Source organism: Aegilops tauschii, chromosome 1, assembly GCF_002575655.3.
Source record: "Aegilops tauschii subsp. strangulata cultivar AL8/78 chromosome 1, Aet v6.0, whole genome shotgun sequence".
Classification (NCBI taxonomy): domain Eukaryota; kingdom Viridiplantae; phylum Streptophyta; class Magnoliopsida; order Poales; family Poaceae; genus Aegilops; species Aegilops tauschii.
This window is the reverse complement of record NC_053035.3, coordinates 33558389-33583795: the sequence shown is the minus strand read 5'-3', so window position 1 is coordinate 33583795 and position 25407 is coordinate 33558389. Positions and strand designations below refer to the sequence as shown.

At 50.8% G+C, this 25407-nt stretch overlaps 57 non-coding genes across 57 annotated transcripts; all 57 read right to left on the bottom strand.

The window, feature by feature from the left end:
• Positions 1–180: 180 nt before the first annotated feature.
• Positions 181–299, bottom strand: LOC141039339 (5S ribosomal RNA). Its single transcript, XR_012200268.1, has one exon. It is a non-coding gene; the product is annotated as a 5S ribosomal RNA (ribosomal RNA).
• A 301-nt stretch (positions 300–600) lies between these two features.
• Positions 601–719, bottom strand: LOC141039822 (5S ribosomal RNA). The gene has a single exon (XR_012200755.1). It is a non-coding gene; the product is annotated as a 5S ribosomal RNA (ribosomal RNA).
• A 302-nt stretch (positions 720–1021) lies between these two features.
• LOC141040006 (5S ribosomal RNA) lies at positions 1022–1140 on the bottom strand. Its single transcript, XR_012200939.1, has one exon. It is a non-coding gene; the product is annotated as a 5S ribosomal RNA (ribosomal RNA).
• A 285-nt stretch (positions 1141–1425) lies between these two features.
• Positions 1426–1544, bottom strand: LOC141039437 (5S ribosomal RNA). Its single transcript, XR_012200366.1, has one exon. It is a non-coding gene; the product is annotated as a 5S ribosomal RNA (ribosomal RNA).
• Positions 1545–2211: 667 nt separating this feature from the next.
• LOC141040542 (5S ribosomal RNA) lies at positions 2212–2330 on the bottom strand. The gene has a single exon (XR_012201445.1). It is a non-coding gene; the product is annotated as a 5S ribosomal RNA (ribosomal RNA).
• A 285-nt stretch (positions 2331–2615) lies between these two features.
• Positions 2616–2734, bottom strand: LOC141039473 (5S ribosomal RNA). Its single transcript, XR_012200402.1, has one exon. It is a non-coding gene; the product is annotated as a 5S ribosomal RNA (ribosomal RNA).
• Positions 2735–3033: 299 nt separating this feature from the next.
• On the bottom strand, positions 3034–3152 carry LOC141039895 (5S ribosomal RNA). The gene has a single exon (XR_012200828.1). It is a non-coding gene; the product is annotated as a 5S ribosomal RNA (ribosomal RNA).
• Positions 3153–3455: 303 nt separating this feature from the next.
• Positions 3456–3574, bottom strand: LOC141039828 (5S ribosomal RNA). Its single transcript, XR_012200761.1, has one exon. It is a non-coding gene; the product is annotated as a 5S ribosomal RNA (ribosomal RNA).
• A 666-nt stretch (positions 3575–4240) lies between these two features.
• Positions 4241–4359, bottom strand: LOC141039836 (5S ribosomal RNA). The gene has a single exon (XR_012200768.1). It is a non-coding gene; the product is annotated as a 5S ribosomal RNA (ribosomal RNA).
• Positions 4360–4644: 285 nt separating this feature from the next.
• Positions 4645–4763, bottom strand: LOC141039727 (5S ribosomal RNA). The gene has a single exon (XR_012200658.1). It is a non-coding gene; the product is annotated as a 5S ribosomal RNA (ribosomal RNA).
• Positions 4764–5064: 301 nt separating this feature from the next.
• LOC141040108 (5S ribosomal RNA) lies at positions 5065–5183 on the bottom strand. Its single transcript, XR_012201038.1, has one exon. It is a non-coding gene; the product is annotated as a 5S ribosomal RNA (ribosomal RNA).
• Positions 5184–5486: 303 nt separating this feature from the next.
• Positions 5487–5605, bottom strand: LOC141039827 (5S ribosomal RNA). The gene has a single exon (XR_012200760.1). It is a non-coding gene; the product is annotated as a 5S ribosomal RNA (ribosomal RNA).
• A 666-nt stretch (positions 5606–6271) lies between these two features.
• Positions 6272–6390, bottom strand: LOC141039763 (5S ribosomal RNA). Its single transcript, XR_012200695.1, has one exon. It is a non-coding gene; the product is annotated as a 5S ribosomal RNA (ribosomal RNA).
• Positions 6391–7057: 667 nt separating this feature from the next.
• LOC141039881 (5S ribosomal RNA) lies at positions 7058–7176 on the bottom strand. Its single transcript, XR_012200814.1, has one exon. It is a non-coding gene; the product is annotated as a 5S ribosomal RNA (ribosomal RNA).
• Positions 7177–7461: 285 nt separating this feature from the next.
• On the bottom strand, positions 7462–7580 carry LOC141039726 (5S ribosomal RNA). The gene has a single exon (XR_012200657.1). It is a non-coding gene; the product is annotated as a 5S ribosomal RNA (ribosomal RNA).
• A 300-nt stretch (positions 7581–7880) lies between these two features.
• LOC141040107 (5S ribosomal RNA) lies at positions 7881–7999 on the bottom strand. Its single transcript, XR_012201037.1, has one exon. It is a non-coding gene; the product is annotated as a 5S ribosomal RNA (ribosomal RNA).
• Positions 8000–8301: 302 nt separating this feature from the next.
• Positions 8302–8420, bottom strand: LOC141039826 (5S ribosomal RNA). Its single transcript, XR_012200759.1, has one exon. It is a non-coding gene; the product is annotated as a 5S ribosomal RNA (ribosomal RNA).
• A 301-nt stretch (positions 8421–8721) lies between these two features.
• On the bottom strand, positions 8722–8840 carry LOC141040100 (5S ribosomal RNA). The gene has a single exon (XR_012201031.1). It is a non-coding gene; the product is annotated as a 5S ribosomal RNA (ribosomal RNA).
• A 302-nt stretch (positions 8841–9142) lies between these two features.
• Positions 9143–9261, bottom strand: LOC141040036 (5S ribosomal RNA). Its single transcript, XR_012200967.1, has one exon. It is a non-coding gene; the product is annotated as a 5S ribosomal RNA (ribosomal RNA).
• A 302-nt stretch (positions 9262–9563) lies between these two features.
• On the bottom strand, positions 9564–9682 carry LOC141039981 (5S ribosomal RNA). The gene has a single exon (XR_012200913.1). It is a non-coding gene; the product is annotated as a 5S ribosomal RNA (ribosomal RNA).
• Positions 9683–9965: 283 nt separating this feature from the next.
• On the bottom strand, positions 9966–10084 carry LOC141039880 (5S ribosomal RNA). Its single transcript, XR_012200813.1, has one exon. It is a non-coding gene; the product is annotated as a 5S ribosomal RNA (ribosomal RNA).
• A 285-nt stretch (positions 10085–10369) lies between these two features.
• On the bottom strand, positions 10370–10488 carry LOC141039725 (5S ribosomal RNA). Its single transcript, XR_012200656.1, has one exon. It is a non-coding gene; the product is annotated as a 5S ribosomal RNA (ribosomal RNA).
• Positions 10489–10788: 300 nt separating this feature from the next.
• LOC141040085 (5S ribosomal RNA) lies at positions 10789–10907 on the bottom strand. Its single transcript, XR_012201016.1, has one exon. It is a non-coding gene; the product is annotated as a 5S ribosomal RNA (ribosomal RNA).
• A 302-nt stretch (positions 10908–11209) lies between these two features.
• Positions 11210–11328, bottom strand: LOC141039979 (5S ribosomal RNA). Its single transcript, XR_012200912.1, has one exon. It is a non-coding gene; the product is annotated as a 5S ribosomal RNA (ribosomal RNA).
• A 301-nt stretch (positions 11329–11629) lies between these two features.
• On the bottom strand, positions 11630–11748 carry LOC141040117 (5S ribosomal RNA). The gene has a single exon (XR_012201046.1). It is a non-coding gene; the product is annotated as a 5S ribosomal RNA (ribosomal RNA).
• Positions 11749–12048: 300 nt separating this feature from the next.
• LOC141039939 (5S ribosomal RNA) lies at positions 12049–12167 on the bottom strand. The gene has a single exon (XR_012200872.1). It is a non-coding gene; the product is annotated as a 5S ribosomal RNA (ribosomal RNA).
• A 302-nt stretch (positions 12168–12469) lies between these two features.
• LOC141040059 (5S ribosomal RNA) lies at positions 12470–12588 on the bottom strand. The gene has a single exon (XR_012200989.1). It is a non-coding gene; the product is annotated as a 5S ribosomal RNA (ribosomal RNA).
• Positions 12589–12890: 302 nt separating this feature from the next.
• LOC141040067 (5S ribosomal RNA) lies at positions 12891–13009 on the bottom strand. Its single transcript, XR_012200997.1, has one exon. It is a non-coding gene; the product is annotated as a 5S ribosomal RNA (ribosomal RNA).
• A 285-nt stretch (positions 13010–13294) lies between these two features.
• LOC141039762 (5S ribosomal RNA) lies at positions 13295–13413 on the bottom strand. The gene has a single exon (XR_012200694.1). It is a non-coding gene; the product is annotated as a 5S ribosomal RNA (ribosomal RNA).
• Positions 13414–13698: 285 nt separating this feature from the next.
• On the bottom strand, positions 13699–13817 carry LOC141039723 (5S ribosomal RNA). The gene has a single exon (XR_012200655.1). It is a non-coding gene; the product is annotated as a 5S ribosomal RNA (ribosomal RNA).
• Positions 13818–14117: 300 nt separating this feature from the next.
• Positions 14118–14236, bottom strand: LOC141040106 (5S ribosomal RNA). Its single transcript, XR_012201036.1, has one exon. It is a non-coding gene; the product is annotated as a 5S ribosomal RNA (ribosomal RNA).
• A 303-nt stretch (positions 14237–14539) lies between these two features.
• On the bottom strand, positions 14540–14658 carry LOC141040060 (5S ribosomal RNA). Its single transcript, XR_012200990.1, has one exon. It is a non-coding gene; the product is annotated as a 5S ribosomal RNA (ribosomal RNA).
• Positions 14659–14959: 301 nt separating this feature from the next.
• LOC141040099 (5S ribosomal RNA) lies at positions 14960–15078 on the bottom strand. The gene has a single exon (XR_012201030.1). It is a non-coding gene; the product is annotated as a 5S ribosomal RNA (ribosomal RNA).
• A 300-nt stretch (positions 15079–15378) lies between these two features.
• On the bottom strand, positions 15379–15497 carry LOC141040035 (5S ribosomal RNA). Its single transcript, XR_012200966.1, has one exon. It is a non-coding gene; the product is annotated as a 5S ribosomal RNA (ribosomal RNA).
• A 301-nt stretch (positions 15498–15798) lies between these two features.
• LOC141039938 (5S ribosomal RNA) lies at positions 15799–15917 on the bottom strand. Its single transcript, XR_012200871.1, has one exon. It is a non-coding gene; the product is annotated as a 5S ribosomal RNA (ribosomal RNA).
• Positions 15918–16221: 304 nt separating this feature from the next.
• On the bottom strand, positions 16222–16340 carry LOC141040102 (5S ribosomal RNA). The gene has a single exon (XR_012201033.1). It is a non-coding gene; the product is annotated as a 5S ribosomal RNA (ribosomal RNA).
• A 301-nt stretch (positions 16341–16641) lies between these two features.
• On the bottom strand, positions 16642–16760 carry LOC141040111 (5S ribosomal RNA). Its single transcript, XR_012201041.1, has one exon. It is a non-coding gene; the product is annotated as a 5S ribosomal RNA (ribosomal RNA).
• A 302-nt stretch (positions 16761–17062) lies between these two features.
• LOC141040096 (5S ribosomal RNA) lies at positions 17063–17181 on the bottom strand. Its single transcript, XR_012201027.1, has one exon. It is a non-coding gene; the product is annotated as a 5S ribosomal RNA (ribosomal RNA).
• Positions 17182–17483: 302 nt separating this feature from the next.
• Positions 17484–17602, bottom strand: LOC141039554 (5S ribosomal RNA). Its single transcript, XR_012200483.1, has one exon. It is a non-coding gene; the product is annotated as a 5S ribosomal RNA (ribosomal RNA).
• Positions 17603–17887: 285 nt separating this feature from the next.
• On the bottom strand, positions 17888–18006 carry LOC141039705 (5S ribosomal RNA). The gene has a single exon (XR_012200637.1). It is a non-coding gene; the product is annotated as a 5S ribosomal RNA (ribosomal RNA).
• A 285-nt stretch (positions 18007–18291) lies between these two features.
• On the bottom strand, positions 18292–18410 carry LOC141040047 (5S ribosomal RNA). The gene has a single exon (XR_012200978.1). It is a non-coding gene; the product is annotated as a 5S ribosomal RNA (ribosomal RNA).
• A 285-nt stretch (positions 18411–18695) lies between these two features.
• Positions 18696–18814, bottom strand: LOC141039627 (5S ribosomal RNA). The gene has a single exon (XR_012200557.1). It is a non-coding gene; the product is annotated as a 5S ribosomal RNA (ribosomal RNA).
• A 303-nt stretch (positions 18815–19117) lies between these two features.
• On the bottom strand, positions 19118–19236 carry LOC141039937 (5S ribosomal RNA). Its single transcript, XR_012200870.1, has one exon. It is a non-coding gene; the product is annotated as a 5S ribosomal RNA (ribosomal RNA).
• A 302-nt stretch (positions 19237–19538) lies between these two features.
• Positions 19539–19657, bottom strand: LOC141039761 (5S ribosomal RNA). Its single transcript, XR_012200693.1, has one exon. It is a non-coding gene; the product is annotated as a 5S ribosomal RNA (ribosomal RNA).
• A 285-nt stretch (positions 19658–19942) lies between these two features.
• On the bottom strand, positions 19943–20061 carry LOC141039704 (5S ribosomal RNA). The gene has a single exon (XR_012200636.1). It is a non-coding gene; the product is annotated as a 5S ribosomal RNA (ribosomal RNA).
• A 302-nt stretch (positions 20062–20363) lies between these two features.
• Positions 20364–20482, bottom strand: LOC141040046 (5S ribosomal RNA). The gene has a single exon (XR_012200977.1). It is a non-coding gene; the product is annotated as a 5S ribosomal RNA (ribosomal RNA).
• A 285-nt stretch (positions 20483–20767) lies between these two features.
• LOC141039625 (5S ribosomal RNA) lies at positions 20768–20886 on the bottom strand. The gene has a single exon (XR_012200555.1). It is a non-coding gene; the product is annotated as a 5S ribosomal RNA (ribosomal RNA).
• A 303-nt stretch (positions 20887–21189) lies between these two features.
• On the bottom strand, positions 21190–21308 carry LOC141039936 (5S ribosomal RNA). Its single transcript, XR_012200869.1, has one exon. It is a non-coding gene; the product is annotated as a 5S ribosomal RNA (ribosomal RNA).
• Positions 21309–21609: 301 nt separating this feature from the next.
• On the bottom strand, positions 21610–21728 carry LOC141040373 (5S ribosomal RNA). Its single transcript, XR_012201276.1, has one exon. It is a non-coding gene; the product is annotated as a 5S ribosomal RNA (ribosomal RNA).
• Positions 21729–22029: 301 nt separating this feature from the next.
• Positions 22030–22148, bottom strand: LOC141039799 (5S ribosomal RNA). The gene has a single exon (XR_012200732.1). It is a non-coding gene; the product is annotated as a 5S ribosomal RNA (ribosomal RNA).
• Positions 22149–22531: 383 nt separating this feature from the next.
• On the bottom strand, positions 22532–22650 carry LOC141039670 (5S ribosomal RNA). Its single transcript, XR_012200600.1, has one exon. It is a non-coding gene; the product is annotated as a 5S ribosomal RNA (ribosomal RNA).
• Positions 22651–22950: 300 nt separating this feature from the next.
• LOC141039348 (5S ribosomal RNA) lies at positions 22951–23069 on the bottom strand. Its single transcript, XR_012200277.1, has one exon. It is a non-coding gene; the product is annotated as a 5S ribosomal RNA (ribosomal RNA).
• Positions 23070–23371: 302 nt separating this feature from the next.
• On the bottom strand, positions 23372–23489 carry LOC141040079 (5S ribosomal RNA). The gene has a single exon (XR_012201010.1). It is a non-coding gene; the product is annotated as a 5S ribosomal RNA (ribosomal RNA).
• Positions 23490–23774: 285 nt separating this feature from the next.
• Positions 23775–23893, bottom strand: LOC141039510 (5S ribosomal RNA). The gene has a single exon (XR_012200439.1). It is a non-coding gene; the product is annotated as a 5S ribosomal RNA (ribosomal RNA).
• Positions 23894–24195: 302 nt separating this feature from the next.
• Positions 24196–24314, bottom strand: LOC141039444 (5S ribosomal RNA). The gene has a single exon (XR_012200373.1). It is a non-coding gene; the product is annotated as a 5S ribosomal RNA (ribosomal RNA).
• A 300-nt stretch (positions 24315–24614) lies between these two features.
• LOC141039894 (5S ribosomal RNA) lies at positions 24615–24733 on the bottom strand. The gene has a single exon (XR_012200827.1). It is a non-coding gene; the product is annotated as a 5S ribosomal RNA (ribosomal RNA).
• A 301-nt stretch (positions 24734–25034) lies between these two features.
• LOC141039479 (5S ribosomal RNA) lies at positions 25035–25153 on the bottom strand. Its single transcript, XR_012200408.1, has one exon. It is a non-coding gene; the product is annotated as a 5S ribosomal RNA (ribosomal RNA).
• Positions 25154–25407: the final 254 nt, after the last annotated feature.

Here is a 25407-nt window from a genome sequence, read left to right as displayed (position 1 = left end):
CGCACCAGTGCCTATTTACCATGGTTTCGACCCCTTTCAGAACACGCGTGCCGCCGCTAGACGCGTGAATGATGAGCAGCGAGCTAAAACTTACCGTAAACGTGCAAAATAATAAAACGTGCTATACATATGTCGCGCACGTGCGTTTTGTTTTGCACGCGTCGCAAAAAAATTAAAAAGGGAATGCAACACGGGGACTTCCCAGGCGGTCACCCAACCTAGTACTACTCTCGCCCAAGCACGCTTAACTTCGGAGTTCTGATGGGATCCGGTGCTTTAGTGCTGGTATGATCGCATCCGACATGTTACCCCCGTCTTCGTCCCTTATGCTTGCCCCTCCCAGCTGCACTACACACACGATTGCACATTCCTTTGGCCGCTCCCGCTCAACTACGGAGACGAGTTTTACCACGGTTCAACCGCAGCAGTGCCTATTTACCATGGTTTCGACCCCTTTCAAAACACGCTTGCCGCCGCTAGACGCGTGAATAATGAGCAGCGAGCTAAAACTTACCGTAAACGTGCAAAATAATAAAACGTGCTAAACATATGTCGCGCACGTGCGTTTTGTTTAGCACGCGGCGCAAAAAAAATTAAAAAAGTATGCAACACGAGGACTTCCCAGGAGGTCACCCATCATAGTACTACTCTCGCCCAAGCACGCTTAACTTCGGAGTTCTGATGGAATCCGATGCTTTAGTGCTGGTATGATCGCATCCGACATGTTACCCCCGTCTTCGTCCCTTATGCTTGCCCCTCCCAGATCCACTACACACACGATTGCACATTCCTCTAGCCGCTCCCGCTCAACTACGGAGACGAGTTTTACCACGGTTCAACCGCACCAGTGCCTATTTACCATCGTTTCGACCCCTTTCAGAACACGCTTGCCGCCGCTAGACGCGTGAATGATGAGCAGCGAGCTAAAACTTACCGTAAACGTGCAAAATAATAAAACGTGGTAAACATATGTCGCGCACGTGCGTTTTGTTCTGCACGCGGCGCAAAAAAAATTAAAAAGGGAATGCAACACAAGGACTTCCCAGTAGGTCACCCATCCTAGTACTACTCTCGCCCAAGAACGCTTAACTTCAGAGGTCTGATGGGATCCGGTGCTTTAGTGCTGGTATGATCGCATCCGACATGTTACCCCCGTCTTCGTCCCTTATGCTTGCCCCTCCCAGCTCCACTACACACACGATTGCACATTCCTCTGGCCGCTCCCGCTCCACTACGGAGACGAGTTTTACCACGGTTCAACCGCACCAGCGCCTATTTACCATGGTTTCGACCCCTTTCAGAACACGCTTGCCGCCGCTAGACGCGTGAATAATGAGCAGCGAGCTAAAACTTACCGTAAACGTGCTAAATATACGTCGCGCTCGTGCGTTTTGTTTTGCACGCGACGCAAAAAAAATTAAAAAGGGAATGCAACACGAGGACTTCCCAGGAGGTCACCCAACCTAGTACTACTCTCGCCCAAGCACGCTTAACTTCGGAGTTCTGATGGGATCCAGTGCTTTAGTGCTGGTATGATTGCATCCAACATGTTACCCCCGTCTTCGTCCCTTATGCTTGCCCCTCCCAGCTCCACTACACACACGATTGCACATTCCTTTGGCCGCTCCCGCTCAACTACGGAGACGAGTTTTACCACGGTTCAACCGCACCAGTGCCTATTTACCATGGTTTCGACCCCTTTCAGAACACGCTTGCCGCCGCTAGACGCGTGAATAATGAGCAGCGAGCTAAAACTTACCGTAAACGTGCAAAATAATAAAACGTGCTAAACATACGTCGCGCTCGTGCGTTTTGTTTTGCACGCGGCGCAAAAAAAATTAAAAAGGGAATGCAACACAAGGACTTCCCAGTTAACTTCGGAGTTCTGATGGGATCCGGTGCTTTTGTGTTGGTATGATCGCATCCGACATGTTACCCCCGTCTTCGTCCCTTCTGCTTGCCCCTCCCAGCTGCACTACACACACGATTGCACATTCCTTTGGCCGCTCCCGCTCAACTACGGAGACGAGTTTTACCACGGTTCAACCGCACCAGTGCCTATTTACCATGGTTTCGACCCCTTTCAGAAGACGCTTGCCGCCGCTAGACGCGTGAATAATGAGCAGCGAGCTAAAACTTACCGTAAACGTGCTAAATATACGTCGCGCTCGTGCGTTTTGTTTTGCACGCGGCGCAAAAAATTTTAAAAAGGGAATGCAACACGAGGACTTCCCAGGAGGTCACCCATCCTAGTACTACTCTCGCCCAAGCACGCTTAACTTCGGAGTTCTAATGGGATCCGGTGCTTTTGTGCTGGTATGATCGCATCCAACATGTTACCCCCGTCTTCGTCCCTTATGCTTGCCCCTCCCAGCTCCACTACACACACGATTGCACATTCCTTTGGCCGCTCCCGCTCAACTACGGAGACGAGTTTTACCACGGTTCAACCGCACTAGTGTCTATTTACCATGGTTTCGACCCCTTTCTGAACACGCTTGCTGCCGCTAGACCCGTGAATAATGAGCAGCGAGCTAAAACTTACCGTAAACGTGCTAAACATACGTCGCGCTCGTGCGTTTTGTTTTGCACGCGGCGCAAAAAAAATTAAAAAGGGAATGCAACACGAGGACTTCCCAGGAGGTCACCCATCCTAGTACTACTCTCGCCCAAGCACGCTTAGCTTCGGAGTTCTGACGGGATCCGGTGCTTTAGTGCTGGTATGATCGCTTCCGACATGTTACCCCCGTCTTCGTCCCTTATGCTTGCCCCTCCCAGCTCCACTACACACACGATTGCAAATTCCTTTGGCCTCCCGCTCAACTACGGAGACGAGTTTTACCACGGTTCAACCGCACCAGTGCCTATTTACCATGGTTTCGACCCCTTTCATAACACGCTTGCCGCCGCTAGACGCGTGAATAATGAGCAGCGAGCTAAAACTTACCGTAAACGTGCAAAATAATAAAACGTGCTAAACATATGTCGCGCACGCGCGTTTTGTTTTGCACGCGGCGCAAAAAAATTAAAAAGGGAATGCAACACGAGGACTTCCCAGGAGGTCACCCATCCTAGTACTACTCTCGCCCAAGCACGCTTAACTTCTTAGTTCTGATGGGATCCGGTGCTTTAGTGCTGGTATGATCGCATCCGACATGTTACCCCCGGCTTCGTCCCTTATGCTTGTCCCTCCCAGATCCACTACACACACGATTGCACATTCCTCTGGCCGCTCCCGCTCAACTACGGAGACGAGTTTTACCACGGTTCAACCGCACCAGTGCCTATTTACCATGGTTTCGACCCCTTTCAGAACACGCTTGCCGCCGCTAGACGCGTGAATGATGAGCAGCGAGCTAAAACTTACCGTAAACATGCAAAATAATAAAACGTGCTAAACATATGTCGCGCACGTGCGTTTTGCATTGCACGCGGCGCAAAAAAAAATTAAAAACGGAATGCAACACAAGGACTTCCCAGGAGGTCACCCATCCTAGTACTACTCTCGCCCAAGCACGCTGAACTCCGGAGTTCTGACGGGATCCGGTGCTTTAGTGCTGGTATGGTCGCATCCGACATGTTACCCCCGTCTTCGTCCCTTATGTTGCCCCTCCCAGCTCCACTACACACACGATTGCACATTCCTTTGGCCGCTCCCGCTCAACTACGCAGACGAGTTTTACCACGGTTCAACCGCACCAGTGCCTATTTACCATGGTTTCGACCCCTTTCAGAACACGCTTGCCGCCGCTAGACGCGTGAATAATGAGCAGCGAGCTAAAACTTACCGTAAACGTGCAAAATAATAAAACGTGCTAAACATACGTCGCGCTCGTGCGTTTTGTTTTGCACGCGGCGCAAAAAAAATTAAAAAGGGAATGCAACACAAGGACTTCCCAGTTAACTTCGGAGTTCTGATGGGATCCGGTGCTTTTGTGCTGGTATGATCGCATCCGACATGTTACCCCCGTCTTCGTCCCTTATGGTTGCCCCTCCCAGCTGCACTACACACACGATTGCACATTCCTTTGGCCGCTCCCGCTCAACTACGGAGACGAGTTTTACCACGGTTCAACCGCACCAGTGCCTATTTACCATGGTTTCGACCCCTTTCAGAAGACGCTTGCCGCCGCTAGACGCGTGAATAATGAGAAGCGAGCTAAAACTTACCGTAAACGTGCTAAATATACGTCGCGCTCGTGCGTTTTGTTTTGCACGCGGCGCAAAAAAATTTAAAAAGGGAATGCAACACGAGGACTTCCCAGGAGGTCACCCATCCTAGTACTACTCTCGCCCAACCACGCTTAACTTCGGAGTTCTAATGGGATCCGGTGCTTTTGTGCTGGTATGATCGCATACAACATGTTACCCCTGTCTTCGTCCCTTATGCTTGCCCCTCCCAGCTCCACTACACACACGATTGCACATTCCTTTGGCCGCTCCCGCTCAACTACGGAGACGAGTTTTACCACGGTTCAACCGCACTAGTGCCTATTTACCATGGTTTCGACCCCTTTCAGAACACGCTTGCCGCCGCTAGACCCGTGAATAATGAGCAGCGAGCTAAAACTTACCGTAAATGTGCTAAACATACGTCGCGCTCGTGCGTTTTGTTTTGCACGCGGCGCAAAAAAAATTAAAAAGGTAATGCAACACGAGGACTTCCCAGGAGGTCACCCATCCTAGTACTACTCTCGCCCAAGCACGCTTAGCTTCGGAGTTCTGACGGGATCCGGTGCTTTAGTGCTGGTATGATCGCTTCCGACATGTTACCCCCGTCTTCGTCCCTTATGCTTGCCCCTCCCAGCTCCACTACACACACGATTGCACATTCCTTTGGCCTCCCGCTCAACTACGGAGACGAGTTTTACCACGGTTCAACCGCACCAGTGCCTATTTACCATGGTTTCGACCCCTTTCATAACACGCTTGCCGCCGCTAGACGCGTGAATAATGAGCAGCGAGCTAAAACTTACCGTAAACGTGCAAAATAATAAAACGTGCTAAACATATGTCGCGCACGCGCGTTTTGTTTTGCACGCGGCGCAAAAAAAAATTAAAAAGGGAATGCAACACAAAGACTTCCCAGCAGGTCACCCATCCTAGTACTACTCTCGCCCAAGCACGCTTAACTTCTTAGTTCTGATGGGATCCGGTGCTTTAGTGCTGGCATGATCGCATCCGACATGTTACCCCCGGCTTCGTCCCTTATGCTTGTCCCTCCCAGATCCACTACACACACGATTGCACATTCCTCTGGCCGCTCCCGCTCAACTACGGAGACGAGTTTTACCATGGTTCAACCGCACCAGTGCCTATTTACCATGGTTTCGACCCCTTTCAGAACACGCTTGCCGCCGCTAGACGCGTGAATGATGAGCAGCGAGCTAAAACTTACCGTAAACGTGCAAAATAATAAAACGTGCTAAACATATGTCGCGCACGTGCCTTTTGCTTTGCACGCGGCACAAAAAAAAATTAAAAACGGAATGCAACACAAGGACTTCCCAGGAGGTCACCCATCCTAGTACTACTCTCGCCCAAGCACGCTGAACTCCGGAGTTCTGACGGGATCCGGTGCTTTAGTGCTGGTATGGTCGCATCCGACATGTTACCCCCGTCTTCGTCCCTTATGTTGCCCCTCCCAGCTCCACTACACACACGATTGCACATTCCTTTGGCCGCTCCCGCCCAACTACGCAGACGAGTTTTACCACGGTTCAACCGCACCAGTGCCTATTTACCATGGTTTCGACCCCTTTCAGAACACGCTTGCCGCCGCTAGACGCGTGAATAATGAGCAGCGAGCTAAAACTTACCGTAAACGTGCAAAATAATAAAACGTGCTAAACATACGTCGCGCTTGTGCGTTTTGTTTTGCACGCGGCGCAAAAAAAATTAAAAAGGGAATGCAACACAAGGACTTCCCAGTTAACTTCGGAGTTCTGATGGGATCCGGTGCTTTTGTGCTGGTATGATCGCATCCGACATGTTACCCCCGTCTTCGTCCCTTATGCTTGCCCCTCCCAGCTGCACTACACACACGATTGCACATTCCTTTGGCCGCTCCCGCTCAACTACGGAGACGAGTTTTACCACGGTTCAACCGCACCAGTGCCTATTTACCATGGTTTCGACCCCTTTCAGAAGACGCTTGCCGCCGCTAGACGCGTGAATAATGAGCAGCGAGCTAAAACTTACCGTAAACGTGCTAAATATACGTCGCGCTCGTGCGTTTTGTTTTGCACGCGGCGCAAAAAAATTTAAAAAGGGAATGCAACACGAGGACTTCCCAGGAGGTCACCCATCCTAGTACTACTCTCGCCCAACCACGCTTAACTTCGGAGTTCTAATGGGATCCGGTGCTTTTGTGCTGGTATGATCGCATCCAACATGTTACCCCCGTCTTCGTCCCTTATGCTTGCCCCTCCCAGCTCCACTACACACACGATTGCACATTCCTTTGGCCGCTCCCGCTCAACTACGGAGACGAGTTTTACCACGGTTCAACCGCACTAGTGCCTATTTACCATGGTTTCGACCCCTTTCAGAACACGCTTGCCGCCGCTAGACCCGTGAATAATGAGCAGCGAGCTAAAACTTACCGTAAACGTGCAAAATAATAAAACGTGCTAAACATACGTCGCGCTCGTGCGTTTTGTTTTGCACGCGGCGCAAAAAAAATTAAAAAGGGAATGCAACACAAGGACTTCCCAGTTAACTTCGGAGTTCTGATGGGATCCGGTGCTTTTGTGCTGGTATGATCGCATCCGACATGTTACCCCCGTCTTCGTCCCTTATGCTTGCCCCTCCCAGCTGCACTACACACACGATTGCACATTCCTTTGGCCGCTCCCGCTCAACTACGGAGACGAGTTTTACCACGGTTCAACCGCACCAGTGCCTATTTACCATGGTTTCGACCCCTTTCAGAAGACGCTTGCCGCCGCTAGACGCGTGAATAATGAGCAGCGAGCTAAAACTTACCGTAAACGTGCTAAATATACGTCGCGCTCGTGCGTTTTGTTTTGCACGCGGCGCAAAAAAATTTAAAAAGGGAATGCAACACGAGGACTTCCCAGGAGGTCACCCATCCTAGTACTACTCTCGCCCAACCACGCTTAACTTCGGAGTTCTAATGGGATCCAGTGCTTTTGTGCTGGTATGATCGCATCCAACATGTTACCCCCGTCTTCGTCCCTTATGCTTGCCCCTCCCAGCTCCACTACACACACGATTGCACATTCCTTTGGCCGCTCCCGCTCAACTACGGAGACGAGTTTTACCACGGTTCAACCGCACTAGTGCCTATTTACCATGGTTTCGACCCCTTTCAGAACACGCTTGCCGCCGCTAGACCCGTGAATAATGAGCAGCGAGCTAAAACTTACCGTAAACGTGCTAAACATACGTCGCGCTCGTGCGTTTTGTTTTGCACGCGGCGCAAAAAAAATTAAAAAGGTAATGCAACACGAGGACTTCCCAGGAGGTCACCCATCCTAGTACTACTCTCGCCCAAGCACGCTTAGCTTCGGAGTTCTGACGGGATCCGGTGCTTTAGTGCTGGTATGATCGCTTCCGACATGTTACCCCCGTCTTCGTCCCTTATGCTTGCCCCTCCCAGCTCCACTACACACACGATTGCACATTCCTTTGGCCTCCCGCTCAACTACGGAGACGAGTTTTACCACGGTTCAACCGCACCAGTGCCTATTTACCATGGTTTCGACCCCTTTCATAACACGCTTGCCGCCGCTAGACGCGTGAATAATGAGCAGCGAGCTAAAACTTACCGTAAACGTGCAAAATAATAAAACGTGCTAAACATATGTCGCGCACGCGCGTTTTGTTTTGCACGCGGCGCAAAAAAAATTAAAAAGGGAATGCAACACAAAGACTTCCCAGCAGGTCACCCATCCTAGTACTACTCTCGCCCAAGCACGCTTAACTTCTTAGTTCTGATGGGATCCGGTGCTTTAGTGCTGGCATGATCGCATCCGACATGTTACCCCCGGCTTCGTCCCTTATGCTTGTCCCTCCCAGATCCACTACACACACGATTGCACATTCCTCTGGCCGCTCCCGCTCAACTACGGAGACGAGTTTTACCACGGTTCAACCGCACCAGTGCCTATTTACCATGGTTTCGACCCTTTCAGAACACGCTTGCCGCCGCTAGACGCGTGAATGATGAGCAGCGAGCTAAAACTTACCGTAAACGTGCAAAATAATAACACGTGCTAAACATATGTCGCGCACGTGCCTTTTGCTTTGCACGCGGCGCAAAAAAAAATTAAAAACGGAATGCAACACAAGGACTTCCCAGGAGGTCACCCATCCTAGTACTACTCTCGCCCAAGCACGCTGAACTCCGGAGTTCTGACGGGATCCGGTGCTTTAGTGCTGGTATGGTCGCATCCGACATGTTACCCCCGTCTTCGTCCCTTATGTTGCCCCTCCCAGCTCCACTACACACACGATTGCACATTCCTTTGGCCGCTCCCGCCCAACTACGCAGACGAGTTTTACCACGGTTCAACCGCACCAGTGCCTATTTACCATGGTTTCGACCCCTTTCAGAACACGCTTGCCGCCGCTAGACGCGTGAATAATGAGCAGCGAGCTAAAACTTACCGTAAACGTGCAAAATAATAAAACGTGCTAAACATATGTCGCGCACGTGCGTTTTGTTTTGCACGCGGCGCAAAACAAATTAAAAAGGGAATGCAACACGAGGACTTCCCAGGAGGTCACAAATCCTAGTACTACTCTCGCCCAAGCACGCTGAACTCCGGAGTTCTGACGGGATCCGGTGCTTTAGTGCTGGTATGGTCGCATCCGACATGTTACCCCCGTCTTCGTCCCTTATGTTGCCCCTCCCAGCTCCACTACACACACGATTGCACATTCCTTTGGCCGCTCCCGCTCAACTACGCAGACGAGTTTTACCACGGTTCAACCGCACCAGTGCCTATTTACCATGGTTTCGACCCCTTTCAGAACACGCTTGCCGCCGCTAGACGCGTGAATGATGAGCAGCGAGCTAAACCTTACCGTAAACATGCAAAATAATAAAACGTGCTAAACATATGTCGCGCACGTGCGTTTTGCATTGCACGCGGCGCAAAAAAAAATTAAAAACGGAAAGCAACACGAGGACTTCCCAGGAGGTCACCCATCCTAGTACTACTCTCGCCCAAGCACGCTTAACTCCAGAGTTCTGATGGGATGCGGTGCTTTAGTGCTGGTATGGTCGCATCCGACATGTTACCCCCGTCTTCGTCCCTTATGTTGCCCCTCCCAGCTCCACTACACACACGATTGCACATTCCTTTGGCCGCTCCCGCTCAACTACGCAGACGAGTTTTACCACGGTTCAACCGCACCAGTGCCTATTTACCATGGTTTCGACCCCTTTCAGAACACGCTTGCCGCCGCTAGACGCGTGAATGATGAGCAGCGAGCTAAACCTTACCGTAAACGTGCAAAATAATAAAACGTGCTAAACATATGTCGCGCACGTGCATTTTGCATTGCACGCGGCGCAAAAAAAAATTAAAAACGGAATGCAACACGAGGACTTCCCAGGAGGTCACCCATCCTAGTACTATTCTCGCCCAAGCACGCTTAACTCCAGAGTTCTGATGGGATGCGGTGCTTTAGTGCTGGTATGGTCGCATCCGACATGTTACCCCCGTCTTCGTCCCTTATGCTTGCCCCTCCCAGCTCCACTACACACACGATTGCACATTCCTTTGGCCTCCCGCTCAACTACGGAGACGAGTTTTACCACGGTTCAACCGCACCAGTGCCTATTTACCATGGTTTCGACCCCTTTCAGAAGACGCTTGCCGCCGCTAGACGCGTGAATAATGAGCAGCGAGCTAAAACTTACCGTAAACGTGCTAAATATACGTCGCGCTCGTGCGTTTTGTTTTGCACGCGGCGCAAAAAAATTTAAAAAGGGAATGCAACACGAGGACTTCCCAGGAGGTCACCCATCCTAGTACTACTCTCGCCCAACCACGCTTAACTTCGGAGTTCTAATGGGATCCAGTGCTTTTGTGCTGGTATGATCGCATCCAACATGTTACCCCCGTCTTCGTCCCTTATGCTTGCCCCTCCCAGCTCCACTACACACACGATTGCACATTCCTTTGGCCGCTCCCGCTCAACTACGGAGACGAGTTTTACCACGGTTCAACCGCACTAGTGCCTATTTACCATGGTTTCGACCCCTTTCAGAACACGCTTGCCGCCGCTAGACCCGTGAATAATGAGCAGCGAGCTAAAACTTACCGTAAACGTGCTAAACATACGTCGCGCTCGTGCGTTTTGTTTTGCACGCGGCGCAAAAAAAATTAAAAAGGTAATGCAACACGAGGACTTCCCAGGAGGTCACCCATCCTAGTACTACTCTCGCCCAAGCACGCTTAGCTTCGGAGTTCTGACGGGATCCGGTGCTTTAGTGCTGGTATGATCGCTTCCGACATGTTACCCCCGTCTTCGTCCCTTATGCTTGCCCCTCCCAGCTCCACTACACACACGATTGCACATTCCTTTGGCCTCCCGCTCAACTACGGAGACGAGTTTTACCACGGTTCAACCGCACCAGTGCCTATTTACCATGGTTTCGACCCCTTTCATAACACGCTTGCCGCCGCTAGACGCGTGAATAATGAGCAGCGAGCTAAAACTTACCGTAAACGTGCAAAATAATAAAACGTGCTAAACATATGTCGCGCACGCGCGTTTTGTTTTGCACGCGGCGCAAAAAAAATTAAAAAGGGAATGCAACACAAAGACTTCCCAGCAGGTCACCCATCCTAGTACTACTCTCGCCCAAGCACGCTTAACTTCTTAGTTCTGATGGGATGCGGTGCTTTAGTGCTGGTATGGTCGCATCCGACATGTTACCCCCGTCTTCGTCCCTTATGTTGCCCCTCCCAGCTCCACTACACACACGATTGCACATTCCTTTGGCCGCTCCCGCTCAACTACGCAGACGAGTTTTACCACGGTTCAACCGCACCAGTGCCTATTTACCATGGTTTCGACCCCTTTCAGAACACGCTTGCCGCCGCTAGACGCGTGAATGATGAGCAGCGAGCTAAACCTTACCGTAAACGTGCAAAATAATAAAACGTGCTAAACATATGTCGCGCACGTGCATTTTGCATTGCACGCGGCGCAAAAAAAAATTAAAAACGGAATGCAACACGAGGACTTCCCAGGAGGTCACCCATCCTAGTACTATTCTCGCCCAAGCACGCTTAACTCCAGAGTTCTGATGGGATGCGGTGCTTTAGTGCTGGTATGGTCGCATCCGACATGTTACCCCCGTCTTCGTCCCTTATGCTTGCCCCTCCCAGCTCCACTACACACACGATTGCACATTCCTTTGGCCTCCCGCTCAACTACGGAGACGAGTTTTACCACGGTTCAACCGCACCAGTGCCTATTTACCATGGTTTCGACCCCTTTCATAACACGCTTGCCGCCGCTAGACGCGTGAATAATGAGCAGCGAGCTAAAACTTACCGTAAACGTGCAAAATAATAAAACGTGCTAAACATATGTCGCGCACGTGCGTTTTGCATTGCACGCGGCGCAAAAAAAAATTAAAAACGGAATGCAACACGAGGACTTCCCAGGAGGTCACCCATCCTAGTACTATTCTCGCCCAAGCACGCGTAACTCCAGAGTTCTGATCGGATGCGGTGCTTTAGTGCTGGTATGGTCGCATCCGACATGTTACCCCCGTCTTCGTCCCTTATGCTTGCCCCTCCCAGCTCCACTACACACACGATTGCACATTCCTTTGGCCTCCCGCTCAACTACGGAGACGAGTTTTACCACGGTTCAACCGCACCAGTGCCTATTTACCATGGTTTCGACCCCTTTCATAACACGCTTGCCGCCGCTAGACGCGTGAATAATGAGCAGCGAGCTAAAACTTACCGTAAACGTGCAAAATAATAAAACGTGCTAAACATATGTCGCGCACGCGCGTTTTGTTTTGCACGCGGCGCAAAACAAATTAAAAAGGGAATGCAACACGAGGACTTCCCAGGAGGTCACAAATCCTAGTACTACTCTCGCCCAAGCACGCTTAACTTCGGAGTTCTGATGGGATCCGGTGCTTTAGTGCTGGTATGATCGCATCCGACATGTTACCCCCGTCTTCGTCCCTTATGCTTGCCCCTCCCAGCTCCAATACACACACGATTGCACATTCCTTTGGCCGCTCCCGCTCAACTACGGAGACGAGTTTTACCACGGTTCAACCGCACCAGTGCCTATTTACCATGGTTTCGACCCCTTTCAGAACACGCTTGCCGCCGCTAGACGCGTAAATGATGAGCAGCGAGCTAAAACTTACCGTAAACGTGCAAAATAATAAAACGTGGTAAACATATGTCGCGCACGTGCGTTTTCTTTTGCACGCGGCGCAAAAAAAATTAAAAAGGGAATGCAACACGAGGACATCCCAGGAGGTCACCCATCCAAGTACTACTCTCGCCCAAGCACGCTTAACTTCGGAGTTCTGATGAGATCAGGTGCTTTAGTGCTGGTAAGATCGCATCCGACCTGTTACCCCCGTCTTCGTCCCTTATGCTTGCTCCTCCCAGCTCCACTACACACACGATTGCACATTCCTTTGGCCGCTCCCGCTCAACTATGGAGACGAGTTTTACCACGGTTCAACCGCACCAGTGCCTATTTACCATGCTTTCGACCCCTTTCAGAACACGCTTGCCGCCGCTAGACGCGTGAATAATGAGCAGCGAGCTAAAACTTACCGTAAACGTGCAAAATAATAAAACGTGCTAAACATATGTCGCGCACGCGCGTTTTGATTTGCACGCGGCGCAAAAAAAATTAAAAAGGGAATGCAACACGAGGACTTCCCAGGAGGTCACAAATCCTAGTACTACTCTCGCCCAAGCAAGCTTAACTTCGGAGTTCTGATGGGATCCGGTGCTTTAGTGCTGGTATGATCGCATCCGACATGTTACCCCCGTCTTCGTCCCTTATGCTTGCCCCTCCCAGCTCCACTACACACACGATTGCACATTCCTCTGGCCGCTCCCGCTCCACTACGGAGACGAGTTTTACCACGGTTCAACCGCACCAGCGCCTATTTACCATGGTTTCGACCCCTTTCAGAAGACGCTTGCCGCCGCTAGACGCGTGAATAATGAGCAGCGAGCTAAAACTTACCGTAAACGTGCTAAATATACGTCGCGCTCGTGCGTTTTGTTTTGCACGCGGCGCAAAAAAATTTAAAAAGGGAATGCAACACGAGGACTTCCCAGGAGGTCACCCATCCTAGTACTACTCTCGCCCAACCACGCTTAACTTCGGAGTTCTAATGGGATCCGGTGCTTTTGTGCTGGTATGATCGCATCCAACATGTTACCCCCGTCTTCGTCCCTTATGCTTGCCCCTCCCAGCTCCACTACACACACGATTGCACATTCCTTTGGCCGCTCCCGCTCAACTACGGAGACGAGTTTTACCACAGTTCAACCGCACTAGTGCCTATTTACCATGGTTTCGACCCCTTTCAGAACACGCTTGCCGCCGCTAGACCCGTGAATAATGAGCAGCGAGCTAAAACTTACCGTAAACGTGCTAAACATACGTCGCGCTCGTGCGTTTTGTTTTGCACGCGGCGCAAAAAAAATTAAAAAGGTAATGCAACACGAGGACTTCCCAGGAGGTCACCCATCCTAGTACTACTCTCGCCCAAGCACGCTTAGCTTCGGAGTTCTGACGGGATCCGGTGCTTTAGTGCTGGTATGATCGCTTCCGACATGTTACCCCCGTCTTCGTCCCTTATGCTTGCCCCTCCCAGCTCCACTACACACACGATTGCACATTCCTTTGGCCTCCCGCTCAACTACGGAGACGAGTTTTACCACGGTTCAACCGCACCAGTGCCTATTTACCATGGTTTCGACCCCTTTCATAACACGCTTGCCGCCGCTAGACGCGTGAATAATGAGCAGCGAGCTAAAACTTACCGTAAACGTGCAAAATAATAAAACGTGCTAAACATATGTCGCGCACGCGCGTTTTGTTTTGCACGCGGCGCAAAAAAAATTAAAAAGGGAATGCAACACAAAGACTTCCCAGCAGGTCACCCATCCTAGTACTACTCTCGCCCAAGCACGCTTAACTTCTTAGTTCTGATGGGATCCGGTGCTTTAGTGCTGGCATGATCGCATCCGACATGTTACCCCCGGCTTCGTCCCTTATGCTTGTCCCTCCCAGATCCACTACACACACGATTGCACATTCCTCTGGCCGCTCCCGCTCAACTACGGAGACGAGTTTTACCACGGTTCAACCGCACCAGTGCCTATTTACCATGGTTTCGACCCCTTTCAGAACACGCTTGCCGCCGCTAGACGCGTGAATGATGAGCAGCGAGCTAAAACTTACCGTAAACGTGCAAAATAATAAAACGTGCTAAACATATGTCGCGCACGTGCCTTTTGCTTTGCACGCGGCGCAAAAAAAAATTAAAAACGGAATGCAACACAAGGACTTCCCAGGAGGTCACCCATCCTAGTACTACTCTCGCGCAAGCACGCTGAACTCCGGAGTTCTGACGGGATCCGGTGCTTTAGTGCTGGTATGGTCGCATCCGACATGTTACCCCCGTCTTCGTCCCTTATGTTGCCCCTCCCAGCTCCACTACACACACGATTGCACATTCCTTTGGCCGCTCCCGCTCAACTACGCAGACGAGTTTTACCACGGTTCAACCGCACCAGTGCCTATTTACCATGGTTTCGACCCCTTTCAGAACATGCTTGCCGCCGCTACACGCGTGAATGATGAGCAGCGAGCTAAAACTTACCGTAAACGTGCAAAATAATAAAACGTGCTTAACATATGTCGCGCACGTGCGTTTTGTTTTGCACGCGGCGCAAAACAAATTAAAAAGGGAATGCAACACGAGGACTTCCCAGGAGGTCACAAATCCTAGTACTACTCTCGCCCAAGCACGCTGAACTCCGGAGTTCTGACGGGATCCGGTGCTTTAGTGCTGGTATGGTCGCATCCGACATGTTACCCCCGTCTTCGTCCCTTATGTTGCCCCTCCCAGCTCCACTACACACACGATTGCACATTCCTTTGGCCGCTCCCGCTCAACTACGCAGACGAGTTTTACCACGGTTCAACCGCACCAGTGCCTATTTACCATGGTTTCGACCCCTTTCAGAACACGCTTGCCGCCGCTAGACGCGTGAATGATGAGCAGCGAGCTAAACCTTACCGTAAACATGCAAAATAATAAAACGTGCTAAACATATGTCGCGCACGTGCGTTTTGCATTGCACGCGGCGCAAAAAAAATAAAAACGGAAAGCAACACGAGGACTTCCCAGGAGGTCACCCATCCTAGTACTACTCTCGCCCAAGCACGCTTAACTCCAGAGTTCTGATGGGATGCGGTGCTTTAGTGCTGGTATGGTCGCATCCGACATGTTACCCCCGTCTTCGTCCCTTATGTTGCCCCTCCCAGCTCCACTACACACACGATTGCACAATACTTTGGCCGCTCCCGCTCAACTACGGAGACGAGTTTTACCACGGTTCAACCGCACCAGTGCCTATTTACCATGGTTTCGACCCCTTTCAGAACACGCTTGCCGCCGCTAGACGCGTGAATGATGAGCAGCGAGCTAAAACTTACCGTAAACGTCCAAAATAATAAAACGTGCTAAATATATGTCGCGCACGTGCGTTTTGTTTTGCACGCGGCGCAAAACAAATTAAAAAGGGAATGCAACACGAGGACTTCCCAGGAGGTCACAAATCCTAGTACTACTCTCGCCCAAGCACGCTTAACTTCGGAGTTCTGATGGGATCCGGTGCTTTAGTGCTGGTATGATCGCATCCGACATGTTACCCCCGTCTTCGTCTCTTATGCTTGCCCCTCCCAGCTCCAATACACACACGATTGCACATTCCTTTGGCCGCTCCCGCTCAACTACGGAGACGAGTTTTACCACGGTTCAACCGCACCAGTGCCTATTTACCATGGTTTCGACCCCTTTCAGAACACGCTTGCCGCCGCTAGACGCGTGAATAATGAGCAGCGAGCTAAAACTTACCGTAAACGTGCAAAATAATAAAACGTGCTAAACATATGTCGCGCACGTGCGTTTTGCATTGCACGCGGCGCAAAAAAAAAATTAAAAACGGAAAGCAACACGAGGACATCCCAGGAGGTCACCCATCCTAGTACTACTCTCGCCCAAGCACGCTTAACTCCAGAGTTCTGATGGGATGCGGTGCTTTAGTGCTGGTATGGTCGCATCCCACATGTTACCCCCGTCTTCGTCCCTTATGTTGCCCCTCCCAGCTCCACTACACACACGATTGCACAATACTTTGGCCGCTCCCGCTCAACTACGGAGACGAGTTTTACCACGGTTCAACCGCACCAGTGCCTATTTACCATGCTTTCGACCCCTTTCAGAACACGCTTGCCGCCGCTAGACGCGTGAATAATGAGCAGCGAGCTAAAACTTACCGTAAACGTCCAAAATAATAAAACGTGCTAAACATATGTCGCGCACGTGCGTTTTGTTTTGCACGCGGCGCAAAAGAAATTAAAAAGGGAATGCAACACGAGGACTTCCCAGGAGGTCACAAATCCTAGTACTACTCTCGCCCAAGCACGCTTAACTTCGGAGTTCTGATGAGATCAGGTGCTTTAGTGCTGGTAAGATCGCATCCGACATGTTACCCCCGTCTTCGTCCCTTATGCTTGCCCCTCCCAGCTCCACTACACACACGATTGCACATTCCTTTGGCCGCTCCCGCTCAACTATGGAGACGAGTTTTACCACGGTTCAACCGCACCAGTGCCTATTTACCATGCTTTCGACCCCTTTCAGAACACGCTTGCCGCCGCTAGACGCGTGAATAATGAGCAGCGAGCTAAAACTTACCGTAAACGTGCAAAATAATAAAACGTGCTAAACATATGTCGCGCACGCGCGTTTTGATTTGCACGCGGCGCAAAAAAAATTAAAAAGGGAATGCAACACGAGGACTTCCCAGGAGGTCACAAATCCTAGTACTACTCTCGCCCAAGCAAGCTTAACTTCGGAGTTCTGATGGGATCCGGTGCTTTAGTGCTGGTATGATCGCATCTGACATGTTACCCCCGTCTTCGTCCCTTATGCTTGCCCCTCCCAGATCCACTACACACACGATTGCACATTCCTCTAGCCGCTCCCGCTCAACTACGGAGACGAGTTTTACCACGGTTCAACCGCACCAGTGCCTATTTACCATGGTTTCGACCCCTTTCAGAACACGCTTGCCGCCGCTAGACGCGTGAATGATGAGCAGCGAGCTAAAACTTACCGTAAACGTGCAAAATAATAAAACGTGCTAAACATATGTCGCGTACGTGCGTTTTGTTTTGCACGCGGCGCAAAAAAAATTAAAAAGGGAATGCAACACAAGGACTTCCCAGGAGGTCACCCATCCTAGTACTACTCTCGCCCAAGCACGCTTAACTTCAGAGATCTGATGGGATCCGGTGCTTTAGTGCTGGTATGATCGCATCCGACATGTTACCCCCGTCTTCGTCCCTTATGCTTGCCCCTCCCAGCTCCACTACACACACGATTGCACATTCCTCTGGCCGCTCCCGCTCCACTACGGAGACGAGTTTTACCACGGTTCAACCGCACCAGCGCCTATTTACCATGGTTTCGACCCCTTTCAGAACACGCTTGCCGCCGCTAGACGCGTGAATAATGAGCAGCGAGCTAAAACTTACCGTAAACGTGCTAAATATACGTCGCGCTCGTGCGTTTTGTTTTGCACGCGGCGCAAAAAAAATTAAAAAGGGAATGCAACACGAGGACTTCCCAGGAGGTCACCCATCCTAGTACTACTCTCGCCCAAGCACGCTTAACTTCGGAGTTCTGATCGGATCCGGTGCTTTAGTGCTGATATGATTGCATCCAACATGTTACCCCCGTCTTCGTCCCTTATGCTTGCCCCTCCCAGCTCCACTACACACACGATTGCACATTCCTTTGGCCGCTCCCGCTCAACTACGGAGACGAGTTTTACCACGGTTCAACCGCACCAGTGCCTATTTACCATGGTTTCGACCCCTTTCAGAACACGCTTGCCGCCGCTAGACGCGTGAATAATGAGCAGCGAGCTAAAACTTACCGTAAACGTGCTAAACATACGTCGCGCTCGTGCGTTTTGTTTTGCACGCGGCGCAAAAAAAATTAAAAGGGGAATGCAACACAAAGACTTCCCAGCAGGTCACCCATCCTAGTACTACTCTCGCCCAAGGACGCTTAACTTCGGAGTTCTGATGGGATCCGGTGCTTTTGCGCTGGTATGATCGCATCCGACATGTTACCCCCGTCTTCGTCCCTTATGCTTGCCCCTCCCAGCTTCACTACACACACGATTGCACATTCCTTTGGCCGCTCCCGCTCAACTACGGAGCTGAGTTTTACCACGGTTCAACCGCACCAGTGCCTATTTACCATGGTTTCGACCCCTTTCAGAACACGCTTGCCGCCGCTAGACGCGTGAATAATGAGCAGCGAGCTAAAACTTACCGTAAACGTGCTAAATATACGTCGCGCTCGTGCGTTTTGTTTTGCACGCGGCGCAAAAAAATTTAAAAAGGGAATGCAACACGAGGACTTCCCAGGAGGTCACCCATCCTAGTACTACTCTCGCCCAAGCACGCTTAACTTCAGAGTTCTGATGGGATCAGGTGCTTTAGTGCTGGTAAGATCGCATCCGACATGTTACCCCCGTCTTCGTCCCTTATGCTTGCCCCTCCCAGCTCCACTACACACACGATTGCACATTCCTTTGGCCGCTCCCGCTCAACTATGGAGACGAGTTTTACCACGGTTCAACCGCACCAGTGCCTATTTACCATGCTTTCGACCCCTTTCAGAACACGCTTGCCGCCGCTAGACGCGTGAATAATGATCAGCGAGCTAAAACTTACCGTAAACGTGCAAAATAATAAAACGTGCTAAACATATGTCGCGCACGTGCGTTTTGTTTTGCACGCGGCGCAAAAAAAAATTAAAAAGGGAATGCAACACGAGGACTTCCCAGGAGGTCACAAATCCTAGTACTACTCTCGCCCAAGCACGCTTAACTTCGGAGTTCTGATGGGATCCGGTGCTTTAGTGCTGGTATGATCGCATCCGACATGTTACCCCCGTCTTCGTCCCTTATGCTTGCCCCTCCCAGATCCACTACACACACGATTGCACATTCCTCTAGCCGCTCCCGCTCAACTACGGAGACGAGTTTTACCACGGTTCAACCGCACCAGTGCCTATTTACCATGGTTTCGACCCCTTTCAGAACACGCTTGCCGCCGCTAGACGCGTGAATGATGAGCAGCGAGCTAAAACTTACCGTAAACGTGCAAAATAATAAAACGTGCTAAACATATGTCGCGTACGTGCGTTTTGTTTTGCACGCGGCGCAAAAAAAATTAAAAAGGGAATGCAACACAAGGACTTCCCAGGAGGTCACCCATCCTAGTACTACTCTCGCCCAAGCACGCTTAACTTCAGAGGTCTGATGGGATCCGGCGCTTTAGTGCTGGTATGATCGCATCCGACATGTTACCCCCGTCTTCGTCCCTTATGCTTGCCCCTCCCAGCTCCACTACACACACGATTGCACATTCCTCTGGCCGCTCCCGCTCCACTACGGAGACGAGTTTTACCACGGTTCAACCGCACCAGCGCCTATTTACCATGGTTTCGACCCCTTTCAGAACACGCTTGCCGCCGCTAGACGCGTGAATAATGAGCAGCGAGCTAAAACTTACCGTAAACGTGCTAAATATACGTCGCGCTCGTGCGTTTTGTTTTGCACGCGGCGCAAAAAAAATTAAAAAGGGAATGCAACACGAGGACTTCCCAGGAGGTCACCCATCCTAGTACTACTCTCGCCCAAGCACGCTTAACTTCGGAGTTCTGATCGGATCCGGTGCTTTAGTGCTGATATGATTGCATCCAACATGTTACCCCCGTCTTCGTCCCTTATGCTTGCCCCTCCCAGCTCCACTACACACACGATTGCACATTCCTTTGGCCGCTCCCGCTCAACTACGGAGACGAGTTTTACCACGGTTCAACCGCACCAGTGCCTATTTACCATGGTTTCGACCCCTTTCAGAACACGCTTGCCGCCGCTAGACGCGTGAATAATGAGCAGCGAGCTAAAAGTTACCGTAAACGTGCAAAATAATAAAACGTGCTAAACATACGTCGCGCTCGTGCGTTTTGTTTTGCACGCGGCGCAAAAAAAATTAAAAGGGGAATGCAACACAAAGACTTCCCAGCAGGTCACCCATCCTAGTACTACTCTCGCCCAAGGACGCTTAACTTCGGAGTTCTGATGGGATCCGGTGCTTTTGCGCTGGTATGATCGCATCCGACATGTTACCCCCGTCTTCGTCCCTTATGCTTGCCCCTCCCAGCTTCACTACACACACGATTGCACATTCCTTTGGCCGCTCCCGCTCAACTACGGAGCTGAGTTTTACCACGGTTCAACCGCACCAGTGCCTATTTACCATGGTTTCGACCCCTTTCAGAACACGCTTGCCGCCGCTAGACGCGTGAATAATGAGCAGCGAGCTAAAACTTACCGTAAACGTGCTAAATATACGTCGCGCTCGTGCGTTTTGTTTTGCACGCGGCGCAAAAAAATTTAAAAAGGGAATGCAACACGAGGACTTCCCAGGAGGTCACCCATCCTAGTACTACTCTCGCCCAAGCACGCTTAACTTCAGAGTTCTGATGGGATCAGGTGCTTTAGTGCTGGTAAGATCGCATCCGACATGTTACCCCCGTCTTCGTCCCTTATGCTTGCCCCTCCCAGCTCCACTACACACACGATTGCACATTCCTTTGGCCGCTCCCGCTCAACTATGGAGACGAGTTTTACCACGGTTCAACCGCACCAGTGCCTATTTACCATGCTTTCGACCCCTTTCAGAACACGCTTGCCGCCGCTAGACGCGTGAATAATGATCAGCGAGCTAAAACTTACCGTAAACGTGCAAAATAATAAAACGTGCTAAACATATGTCGCGCACGTGCGTTTTGTTTTGCACGCGGCGCAAAAAAAAATTAAAAAGGGAATGCAACACGAGGACTTCCCAGGAGGTCACAAATCCTAGTACTACTCTCGCCCAAGCACGCTTAACTTCGGAGTTCTGATGGGATCCGGTGCTTTAGTGCTGGTATGATCGCATCCGACATGTTACCCCCGTCTTCGTCCCTTATGCTTGCCCCTCCCAGCTCCACTACACACACGATTGCACATTCCTTTGGCCGCTCCCGCTCAACTACGGAGACGAGTTTTACCTCGGTTCAACCGCACCAGTGCCTATTTACCATGGTTTCGACCCCTTTCAGAACACGCTTGCCGCCGCTACACGCGTGAATGATGAGCAGCGAGCTAAAACTTACCGTAAACGTGCAAAATAATAAAATGTGCTAACATATGTCGCGCACGCGCGTTTTCTTTTGCACGCGGCGCAAAAAAAATTAAAAAGGGAATGCAACACGAGGACTTCCCAGGAGGTCACCCATCCTAGTACTACTCTCGCCCAAGCACGCTTAACTTCGGAGTTCTGATGGGATCCGGTGCTTTAGTGCTGGTATGATCGCATCCGACATGTTACCCCCGTCTTCGTCCCTTATGCTTGCCCCTCCCAGCTCCACTACACACACGATTGCACATTCCTTTGGCCGCTCCCGCTCAACTACGGAGACGAGTTTTACCACGGTTCAACCGCACCAGTGCCTATTTACCATGGTTTCGACCCTTTCAGAACACGATTGCCGCCGCTAGACGCGTGAATGATGAGCAGCGAGCTAAAACTTACCGTAAACGTGCAAAATAATAAAATGTGCTAAACATATGTCGCGCACGCGCGTTTTCTTTTGCACGCGGCGCAAAAAAATTTAAAAAGGGAATGCAACACGAGGACTTCCCAGGAGGTCACCCATCCTAGTACTACTCTCGCCCAAGCACGCTTAACTTCGGAGTTCTGATGGGATCCGGTGCTTTAGTGCTGCTATGATCGCATCGGACATGTTATCCCCGTCTTCGTCCCTTATGCTGGCCCCTCCCAGCTGCACTACACACACGATTGCACATTCCTTTGGCCGCTCCCGCTCAACTACGGAGACGAGTTTTACCACGGTTCAACCGCACCAATGCCTATTTACCATGGTTTCGACCCCTTTCAAAACACGCTTGCCGCCGCTAGACGAGTTTTACCACGGTTCAACCGCACCAGTGCCTATTTACCATGGTTTCGACCCCTTTCAAAACACGCTTGCCGCCGCTAGACGCGTGAATAATGAGCAGCGAGCTAAAACTTACCGTAAACGTGCAAAATAATAAAACGTGCTAAACATATGTCGCGCACGTGCGTTTTGTTTTGCACGCGGCGCAAAAAAATTAAAAAGGGAACGCAACACAAGGACTTTCCAGGAGGTCACCCATCCTAGTACTACTCTCGCCCAAGCACGCTTAACTTCGGAGTTCTGATGGGATCCGGTGCTTTAGTGCTGGTATGATCGCATCCAACATGTTACCCCCGTCTTCGTCCCTTATGCTTGCCCCTCCCAGATCCACTACACACACGATTGCACATTCCTCTAGCCGCTCCCGCTCAACTACGGAGACGAGTTTTACCACGGTTCAACCGCACCAGTGCCTATTTACCATGGTTTCGACCCTTTCAGAACACGCTTGCCGCCGCTAGACGCGTGAATGATGAGCAGCGAGCTAAAACTTACCGTAAACGTGCAAAATAATAAAACGTGCTAAACATTGTCGCGTACGTGCGTTTTGTTTTGCACGCGGCGCAAAAAAAATTAAAAAGGGAATGCAACACGAGAACTTCCCAGGAGGTCACCCATCCTAGTACTACTCTCGCCCAAGTACGCTTAACTTCGGAGTTCTGATGGGATCCGGTGCTTTAGTGCTGGTATGATCGCATCCGACATGTTACCCCCGTCTTCGTCCCTTATGCTTGCCCCTCCCAGCTCCACTACACACACGATTGCACATTCCTTTGGCCGCTCCTGCTCAACTACGGAGACGAGTTTTACCACGGTTCAACCGCACCAGTGCCTATTTACCATGGTTTCGACCCCTTTCAGAACACGCTTGCCGCCGCTAGACGCGTGAATAATGAGCAGCGAGCTAAAACTTACCGTAAACGTGCAAAATAATAAAACGTGCTAAACATACGTCGCGCTCGTGCGTTTTGTTTTGCACGCGGCGCAAAAAAAATTAAAAAGGGAATGCAACACAAAGACTTCCCAGCAGGTCACCCATCCTAGTACTACTCTCGCCAAGCACGCTTAACTTCGGAGTTCTGATGGGATCCGGTGCTTTTGTGCTGGTATGATTGCATCCGACATGTTACCCCCGTCTTCGACCCTTATGCTTGCCCCTCCCAGCTTCACTACACACACGATTGCACATTCCTTTGGCCGCTCCCGCTCAACTACGGAGCCGAGTTTTACCACGGTTCAACCGCACCAGTGCCTATTTACCATGGTTTCGACCCCTTTCAGAACACGCTTGCCGCCGCTAGACGCGTGAATAATGAGCAGCGAGCTAAAACTTACCGTAAACGTGCTAAATATACGTCGCGCTCGTGCGTTTTGTTTTGCACGCGGCGCAAAAAAATTTAAAAAGGGAATGCAACACGAGGACTTCCCAGGAGGTCACCCATCCTAGTACTACTCTCGCCCAAGCACGCTTAACTTCGAAGTTCTGATGGGATCCGGTGCTTTTGTGCTGGTATGATCGCATCCAACATGTTACCCCACGTCTTCGTCCCTTATGCTTGCCCCTCCCAGCTCCACTACACACACGATTGCACATTCCTTTGGCCGCTCCCGCTCAACTACGGAGACGAGTTTTACCACGGTTCAACCGCACCAGTGCCTATTTACCATGGTTTCGAGCCCTTTCAGAACACGCTTGCCGCCGCTAGACGCGTGAATAATGAGCAGCGAGCTAAAACTTACCGTAAACGTGCAAAATAATAAAACGTGCTAAACATACGTCGCGCTCGTGCGTTTTGTTTTGCACGCGGCGCAAAAAAATTAAAAAGGGAATGCAACACGAGGACTTCCCAAGAGGTCACCCATCCTAGTACTACTCTCGCCCAAGCACGCTTAGCTTCGGAGTTCTGATGGGATCCGGTGCTTTAGTGCTGGTATGATCGCTTCCGACATGTTACCCCCGTCTTCGTCCCTTATGCTTGCCCCTCCCAGCTCCACTACACACACGATTGCACATTCCTTTGGCCTCCCGCTCAACTACGGAGACGAGTTTTACCACGGTTCAACCGCACCAGTGCCTATTTACCATGGTTTCGACCCCTTTCAGAACACGCTTGCCGCCGCTAGACGCGTGAATAATGAGCAGCGAGCTAAAACTTACCGTAAACGTGCAAAATAATAAAACGTGCTAAACATATGTCGCGCACGCGCGTTTTGTTTTGCACGCGGCGCAAAAAAAATTAAAAAGGGAATGCAACACGAGGACTTCCCAGGAGGTCACCCATCCTAGTACTACTCTCGCCCAAGCACGCTTAACTTCTTAGTTCTGATGGGATCCGGTGCTTTAGTGCTGGTATGATCGCATCCGACATGTTACCCCCGGCTTCGTCCCTTATGCTTGCCCTCCCAGATCCACTACACACACGATTGCACATTTCTCTGGCCGCTCCCGCTCAACTACGGAGACGAGTTGTACCATGGTTCAACCGCACCAGTGCCTATTTACCATGGTTTCGACCCCTTTCAGAACACGCTTGCCGCCGCTAGCGCGTGAATGATGAGCAGCGAGCTAAAACTTACCGTAAACGTGCAAAATAATAAAACGTGCTAAACATATGTCGCGCACGTGCGTTTTGCTTTGCACGCGGCGCAAAAAAAAAATAAAAACGGAATGCAACACAAGGACTTCCCAGAAGGTCACCCATCCTAGTACTACTCTCGCCCAAGCACGCTTAACTCCGGAGTTCTGATGGGATCCGGTGCTTTAGTGCTGGTATGGTCGCATCCGACATGTTACCCCCGTCTTCGTCCCTTATGTTGCCCCTCCTAGCTCCACTACACACACGATTGCACATTCCTTTGGCCACTCCCGCTCAACTACGCAGACGAGTTTTACCACGGTTCAACCGCACCAGTGCCTATTTACCATGGTTTCGACCCCTTTCAGAACACGCTTGCCGCCGCTAGACGCGTGAATAATGAGCAGCGAGCTAAAACTTACCGTAAACGTGCAAAATAATAAAACGTGCTAAACATATGTC